Consider the following 6987-nt stretch of genomic DNA (forward strand, 5'->3'; position numbering starts at 1 on the left):
AATCCAAATGCGGAAAGGAACTAGACAAAGAGCATAAATGAATGTAATAGATTTCATTGCCATTTCTAGTTACAGCCCTTCCTGTAAGTGTTTTGTATATCCCTCACTATTGCCATATGACTGGCAGGACTCCCCTTTGGAAGAGTTATACTTCCTTGTCTCATTGAGCGCAGCTTGGCCAGTGATTTGCTTTGGTTAACAGAATGTAAGCAAAGACACACAGCATGTCTGAGCAGAAGCATTAAAAGCATTTCCTCATTTGGACATTCTTCATTTTCCTCTGCAATAAGAACAGCATATTCCAAATAAGAGTGGCTCCTTTAGTCTGGATTCTGGAATCTGTTGCCATCACAGACAAAATAAAATGTAAACAGGAAATGGACCAGTGTGGCTTCAGAACACAGATTTTAAGCTTTTATTACAGTAGAACCTAGTCTAAGTGACAGAAGAAAGTATCAGGTGAAGGACTTGGCAAACTCAAAGAAAGTTCACCTGCCATTACATAAATCTTTAAATATTTGGGGGAGGATTTGAAATCTTAACAATATTGCATGTTCCAATCCATGAACATAATACTTTTCTCCATTTATTTTGGTCTTCTTTCATTCCTCTCATCAATGTTTTATAATTATTTGTATATAATTCTTACTCAACTATTGTTAAATTTATGTTATTGTAAGTGGTTTTCAACTTCAATTTTCAATTGTTTGTTACTATATGGAAATATAACAATCTTTCATTTACATTTTATATCTAGTAATCCTGCTAAAATCATATATTAATTCTAACTTTTAATGGATTCTTTGTATATTCAATGCACATGATCCTATTATTCTACAAATAATGCTAGTTTTACACCACATGTATACAAACACAAATACATTTATTTGCTTGTTCTGCTTTGGCTAGGACTTCCAGTGAAATGTTTCATAAAGTGATGCTAGTAGACACCTCTATCAAATAAAGAAGTTCTCTTCCTAGTTTCCAAGAAATTTTGTTATGAAAGATTGTTATTTTTTTTTTTGCAGCTATCATGAGGATCAATTTACATCTTTATTTGCATAATTTAGTGATTGATATCAACTTGTTTTGACTTTTAAAATGACATCCTATTCCTGAAATAAAGCCAACCTATACATAATAGGTTATCATTTTTATATATATATTCAGATTCGATATGCTGATATTTTAAAGATTTCTGCCTTTACATTTACGAGGGAGAATGTCTTATAATTTCCCATTCCTGTAATGCCTTTGTTAGGTTTTATTTAACGGTTATACTAGACACATAAAATGAAGTAGAAGTATTTTTCAATAATATGAGTTTGTGTAAAATTGAAATTGATTTTTAATATTTCTTACATGTTTAAAAAATTCACAATGAAATCATCTAGACTTTTGTGTGTGAAAGATTCTAATTTCTTTGAATTATGGATCCTGTAGGTACAATTTCTTTAGTAGGCAAACTATATTTCAGTTTATCTATTTCTTCTTAAGTCAGTTTTAGTAGTTGCGTATTTTCTTTTTTTTTTTGTAGTTGCATATTTTCAACAAATTTTCTATTTTATGTAAGTTGTCAAGTTTATTGGCATAAAGCTACCTATAATATTCCCTTGTTACATTTTTAATGTTTATCAAATCTCTAATGATGTCCCATTTTTCATTCCTGATATTGGTAATTACTATTTTTCCCATGTCCCTTAATAATTCTTAATATTTTTGAAGACCCAGCTTTGGACTTGATTGTTTTTTTTCTATTGTGCATTTGCTTTCTAGTTTATTCATCTCTGTTTTATCTTTACTGGGTTTTTTTGGGGGGGGTTGCAGTTTTGGGCCAGGGCTGGGTTTGAACTCACCACCTCTGGCATATGGGGCCAGCACCCTACCCTTTCAGCACCCTATCCTTTTGAGTCACAGGCACTGCCCTCGTTACTGTTTCTTTCATTCTACTTTCTTCAGGTTTATTTAATTTGATCTTCTTTCTAGATTTAGATAAAAGCTAAGGCCATATTTTTCCCTCACTTTCTTCTTTCCTAATAGAAATTAAAGGGATATATTTTTCCCTATGTAATATTTTAGCTGCATCCCACACATTTCACTGTTGTATTTTCACTATAATTCAGTTCAAGATAGTTTACCATTTTTCTTTTTCTTTTCTTTCTGAAAACTTTATTGTTGGGGATTCATTGAGAGTACAAGATGTGTCACATACTGACACCCCACCCCCCCTTTCCCTCTCTCTGCTCTTCCCTTCCTCACCCCCTCCTTCCTTTTCTCTCTCTCTCTGATCTCCCCTTTCCTCACCCTGCCCATCGTGTCATTAATTGTTATTAATTGTTGTCAAATCAAGATTGAATACATAGGATTCATGCTTCTCCATTCTTGTGATGGTTTGCTAAGAATGATGTTTTCTACTTCCATCCAGGTTAATACAAAGGCTGTAAAGTCTCCATTTTTTTTTTAATGGCTCAATAGTATTCCATGGTATACATGTACCACAGCTTGTTAATCCATTCCCGGGTTGGGGGCATTTAAGCTGTTTCCACATTTTGGTGATTGTAAATTGAGCTGTGATAAATAGTCTAGTACGAGTGTCCTTATGATAAAAGGATTATTTTTCCTTCTGGATAGATACCCAATAATGGGATTGCAGGATCAAACAGGAGGTCTAGCTTGAGTTCTTTGAGGGTTCTCCATACTTCCTTCCATGAAGGTTGTATTACTTTACAGTCCCACCAGCAGTGTAAAAGTGTTTCTTTCTCTCCACATCTTCCCCAACATGTGCAGTTCTGAGATTTTGTGATGTGGGCCATTCTCACTGGGGTTAGATGATACCTCAGGGTGGTTTTACAATTTTTCTATATCTTCTTTGATATCTGAGTTATTTAGAAAGGTGTCCAATACCTCTCTAAATGTTGTCTAACATTTTGGGATTTTCTATTTCTCTTTCTATTATTGATTTCTCATTAAATTTCACAGTTGTCAGTGAATGTGCTCTGTGGTGTTTTGATTCATTGTCAGATGCCATTTATAATGCAGCACATGGCTTATTTGGTAAGTATTTTCTGTGCAGTTAAAAAGACAGTGTATTTTATAATTTGTTAGCTGTAATATTCTATATGTTTCAGTTAGGTCAACTTACTCATGTTTTTATTGATACTTGATCTGTTTTTTCTGTCAGTTGCTGAAAGAAGTGTGGTAAATAGTTTTTACTGTGCATTTATTTCTTTTAATTCTGTTATCTTTTTCTTTATATATTTTAGAGCTATATCATTAGGTGCATAAGCATTTATGATTGTTATATGTTATTATTGGATTCACCTTTACATTTTTATGAAATGTTGCTCTTTGTCTCTAATAATGCTTCTTGCATTAAATTTTCCTTAGTGTGATATTAACCCTTTCTGATCCTGTGTCTGGCCTTGTCCAATATAATGTGAGGTTTTTTTGGTTTTTAAGCAAAAACAAACAAAGCCACTTTATGTAACCTAAAATAGATAATAAAACTGTGAAGTGAGTTCATCTTTATGTTTTTCTCTTTTAAAATGTAGGGTAATTACAAGTAATCCACCAACTTCTTTATCCTTCCAAAGTAAGTAGGAACTGGGGACTATGTCGGTGGTAGAAAAATTGGATTGGAAAGGTTTAATATGATGTTAGACAATTTGCAAACTCATCCTAGAAAAAGTGCTACATAACTCATTGATGAATATCACTACCTTGAAGGAGTCTTGATATTTGGCAAAGAGGTATGTAACATTTTTCTTAGGATGAGTTCATGAACTTAATTGTCAGACTTTCTATAGTCCTATCAACTCTTTCTGGTTAATATTTCTATGATAGATCTTTTTTAATTCTTTTATTTTCAACCAACATGCTTATAAATAAAGTGTGTTTCTTATAAATAGTATACAGTTAGATATTTCTTTTAATTTAATCTAGTATTATTTGTCTTTTCATTGGAGTGTTTAGTTTATTTACATTTAATGAATTAATTTCAAAGTTGTATTTAAGCCTACCATTTTGGCTATTGGCTTGCATTTATCCTTTTGTTTTTGTTTAAATATAATTTCCTGCCTTCTTTTGTGAAAATCAAGTGTTTTGTTTAAGTTAGATTGTTATGTATTTTTTAGACTGATTTACTGCAGGCTACTCTAAGTTAGTAATTTCATCAATTTATGAACCATGCAAGAAACGTATAGAAACAGCACACTGTATCCCATGACTGCCTTAATGTACACAGATATGATTTAATAAAAAGAAAGAAAGAAAGAAAGAAATGTACCACATGTTGCCTCCTCTTGCTTCCCTCTGGCATTTGCAAAATTGAATGTTTTTACTTCTATGTTATATCTATCACAAGACCTTATAGTTATTAGTTAAGATAGTCTTTTCTATTTACCTATATATTTATACTTTCTGCCACTCTTTGTGCCCTCTCTAATCCTATGCTCCCATCTGGGATCTTTTTATTTTTCAGCCTGAGTAGTTTTCTTTAGTATTTTTGCTAGTTCTAGTCTCTTGGTAAGTAATTTACTCAACTTCCTTTTGGGTAATATTAAAATAATTTCTTTTTGTTAAGTTTTAAAGTATGTCCTACCTGTGTTTAGATGTATGGATTTTCAGTCTTTTTCTTTTGATGCTTTGAAGATATTGGTCTTTTATTTTCTGGTTTCCATAATTTCAGTTAAAAAGTTATCAATCTTATTGTTCCTCCACTGAAGGTGATTTGTTTTTTTGTCTTCTGGCTGCTTTTTAAATTTTCTTTTTGTTTTGGAATTTTTAGGAGCTTGATTATAATGTGTCTGCTTGTCTTTTTCTTTGATATTTGCTGAACTTCTTAAATTTGGGATTGATATTTTAGCAGTTTTATAAAAATACTGACCATTATCCTTTCAGATATTGTCTGTCTTTTCCTCATGGGACTTCAATTGTGTGTATGTTAGAACTTTTAACTGTTACTCACTTTTTCTTATTCTTTTTTTCTTACTATGCTTCCGTTTGGAGGATACTACCTAATGAGCTCTAATAATCTCATCTTCTGTGTCTAGACTGCTGTTAAACTTGTAAAATGAGTTGTTTGATTCTGATATTGAATTTTTCAATTCAGAATGCACATTTGACTTTTTATATACTCCAACTCACAGTTGAAACCATTTATTTATTCTATGAACATTTTACTGTGCTTTCTCAAATGCACAAATCAGAGTTATCTGTTGACTCCAATATGTAGATATCTATAGCCCACCTTTTATCTTTTTTATTATGGTAAAATATGTATAACATAAAATTTACCATATTAACCTTTATATTGTACAGTTTATTTACATTGTTGTACTATAATCAGATTTTTTTTCATTAGAAAACAACTTTTATTGAGATCCCACCAGCTGTACAATCTGTTCCTGATATTAATCTCCTTCTTCTTTAGTAATTCGGTCTTTCTTAAGTGGTCCCATGAAAGCTTTCTTCTCCTCCATAGTCTGGAAGTGGCCATGGCCAAACTTGGAGGTGGTATCAATGAACTTAAGGTCGATCTTCTCCAGAGCCCACTGTTTCGTCTGTACCAACAAGGGACTTGCGGAGGATGAGCACTCGCTTCTTGGTTCCCACCAACAGCCTTTCAGCATGACAAAATCATTGGTCACTTCACCATAGTGGACAAAACCACCCAGAGGATTAATGCTCTTGTCCGACAGGTCATAATCAGTAGAGGCATTGTTCTTGATCAGCTGCCATTCTTGATAAGGCAGCCTTGGCCAATCTTACAAATTTTTTATTGATTTCCGTGCAGTGATGGTAACCTTTCTGCCCAACCCATGCCATGGAGAAAGCCACATGGGCAGAATGCCATGCCCTGATACAGGCAACCTTATACAGTCCTCGGTGGGTCTTGTGTGGCAGCTTCTTGGTATGCCAATGACTGGTCACCCCTTTGTAGCCTTTGTGCTTGGTCACCCCAATAACGTCAATCATCTCATCCTGCCCAAACCCTTGGTTCACAGGGATGTGCTGCTCCAGCCTCTCCAGGGCCCAGACTAGCTTCTCAGCCATGGTGCCTCCATTCACCTGGATCTCCATCAGATGGGCTTACCTCTGGCATAGAGGAAGCAGGGGCATCTGGGTGTGGGCAATGATGTGGATGACTTGGCAGTACCTCTTCATGCTGCTGAAATCCTTCTCCAGCTGTTTCTTGCCATCATCATCCGGCCATTTCTTACAGTATTTGGTGAAGGCCTTCTTCTTAGATTTATGCCAGTTCATAAAGAAGTGCCTTTTGCACTCATCACTGATATGCTCAGCAAAGATGGTCTTGAAAGTCCGGAGGCCTTGAGGAGTTTCCACATAGCCCACAATGCCTACAACCACCATAGGTGGTGTTTTCACAATGGTCACAGCCTCTACAACTTCCTTTTCATTCACATTGGATCCTGACCTATCAACTTCCTGCACAATGTGGGTCATGCCACCTTTGTATCCCAGGAAGGCTGTGAGGTGGACAGGCTTAGATGGATCATCCTTGGGGAAGCTCTTCATCTTCCCACGATACCTGCTGTTGTGCTTCCAAGGCAAGAAGCCCAAAGATCCATGTCTGGGAGCTGAGAACTTCCTGTGAGACATTGTGTCCTTAAATCCTGCCGGTAGAGCCTGTAATCAGATATTATTTTTAAAGATATTGGCTATTTTTCTGTCTCTTTGCATGCCTAATAATCTTTTTTCTCTTATGCAGGATGTTGAGCTTAGCTTTTTAAGCTTTCAGCTCATGCAACTTCAATGAAAATATCATGTTTTATTGCAGGCTCCTTCCCTCTAGTAAGACTTCACTCTGTTCCAATTTAGCTTCTCAGCCTGCTAAAACTCAACAAGAGTCTTGTGAGGAAAAGATACTCTATGATTGGGGCTCTAGCTTCTAATCTGTTCTGCCAGCCATGATTAACCAACAAAATTTTTCTCCCCATCCCCAACCTCATAGCGTTCTCCTGCTTA

The 6987-nt window shown here is 35.0% G+C and overlaps 1 pseudogene; it reads right to left on the minus strand.

The window, feature by feature from the left end:
* Positions 1-5355: 5355 nt before the first annotated feature.
* LOC100950102 lies at positions 5356-6621 on the minus strand (annotated as a pseudogene).
* Positions 6622-6987: the final 366 nt, after the last annotated feature.

This window comes from Otolemur garnettii, unplaced genomic scaffold (genome assembly GCF_000181295.1).
Source record: "Otolemur garnettii isolate 467f Iridium unplaced genomic scaffold, OtoGar3 scaffold00041, whole genome shotgun sequence".
Classification (NCBI taxonomy): domain Eukaryota; kingdom Metazoa; phylum Chordata; class Mammalia; order Primates; family Galagidae; genus Otolemur; species Otolemur garnettii.